Source organism: Ornithorhynchus anatinus, chromosome 3 (genome assembly GCF_004115215.2).
Source record: "Ornithorhynchus anatinus isolate Pmale09 chromosome 3, mOrnAna1.pri.v4, whole genome shotgun sequence".
Lineage (NCBI taxonomy): Eukaryota > Metazoa > Chordata > Mammalia > Monotremata > Ornithorhynchidae > Ornithorhynchus > Ornithorhynchus anatinus.
This window is the reverse complement of record NC_041730.1, coordinates 141,710,869-141,712,386: the sequence shown is the minus strand read 5'-3', so window position 1 is coordinate 141,712,386 and position 1,518 is coordinate 141,710,869. Positions and strand designations below refer to the sequence as shown.

At 46.0% G+C, this 1,518-nt stretch overlaps 1 non-coding gene across 1 annotated transcript; it reads right to left on the bottom strand.

Annotated features, from left to right (window-relative positions):
• Positions 1-785: 785 nt before the first annotated feature.
• On the bottom strand, positions 786-923 carry LOC114810570. Its single transcript, XR_003758266.1, has one exon. It is a non-coding gene; the product is annotated as a small nucleolar RNA SNORA7 (small nucleolar RNA).
• Positions 924-1,518: the final 595 nt, after the last annotated feature.

Sequence of the window (1,518 nt, the reverse complement as noted above, 5' to 3'; positions counted from 1 at the left end):
AGATGGGCCTTCAATAGGGCTTTGGAGAGGGGGAGAGTAATTGTCTATCAGATTTGAGGAGTGAGGGCGTTCCAGGCCAGAGGCAGGACTTGGGCAAGGGGTGAGTGGTGAGATAGACAAGATCGAGGTACAGTGAGAAGGTTAGCATTAGCGGAGAGATCAGCTTCCTTGCTCACCTCTCTGCCTCCAGCCTCTCCCCTTTCCAGCTCTGTTGCCCAGATCATTTTTCCAAAAAAAGTAATTCTGTACGTCTTCCCACTCCTCGAAAACCTGTAATGGTCACCCACCTATTTCCGCATCAAACAGAAACTCCTGATCATCTACTTTAAGGGGTTCAATCAGCTCTTGGCTTAGGAGTCAGATGTCGTGGGTTCTAATCCCAGATCCTTCTGACTCCCAGTCCTGTGCTCTCTCCACTAAGCAATGCTGCTTCTCGTAATGTACTCTGCACAGAATAAATATGCAATAAATACCACCGATAGACTGATGGATTGATTGCGGATCATCCCTTTAGACCGTAAGCTCTTTGTCGGCAGAGAATATGTCTACCGACTCTGTTGTATTGTTTTGTTTTTGCTGTCGGGTCATCTCCGACCCATGGCGTTGCCATGGATACATCTCCCCCAGAACACCCCAACTCCATCTGAGATCATTCTGGTAGTGCATCCGTAGGGTTTTCTTGGTAAAAATACGGAAGTGCCTTACCATTGCGTCCTTCTGTGAAGTAAACTTGAGTATCCACCCTTGACTCCCTTGTCGCTGCTGCCCAGAACAGGTGGGTTTTGACTTGTAGCAGAATGTCTTCCACTTGCTAGCCACTGCCCAAGCTAGGAATGGGATGGGTAGGCCTCTGCTTGATTTTCCCTCTCATAGTCAAGACTGGTAGAGTACTGGAAACTCTCCAGGTGCGACCCTGAGAGGGGTGTTGTATTGTACTTTCCCAAATGCTTAGTACAGTGCTCTGCATACAGTAAGCACTCACTAAATATGACTGATGGTTTGATTGACTGGTTGCTCTACTCTGCTTGATTTGCATTCGTGTTCTCAGGGACCCCATCCACTCTCACGGATTTAGCACCCTCCTCTCTGTAGACGACTTCCAAATCTCTCTCTCTAACCTTGACCTCTCTTCTGACCTGTGATCCCTCATTCATTCAGTTGTATTTATTGAGCACTTACTGTGTGCAAAGCACTGTACTAAGCATTTGAAAACTATAGTTCAGCAATAAAGAGAGACAATCCCTGCCCACACTGGGCTTACAGTCTAGAAGGAGCGGGGAAGAGACACCAAAACAAGTAAAGAGGTATCAATATAAATAGAATTATAATAGTAATAATAATAGTAATGGTATTTGTTAAGCGCTTACTATGTGCCAAGCACTCTTCTAAACACTGGAGGGGGATACAAAGAAATCAGGTTGTCCCACGTGGGGCTCACAGTCTTAATCCCCATTTTACAGATGAGGTAACTCCAGCACAGAGAAATTAAGTGACTTGCCCAAAGTCACACAATGGACA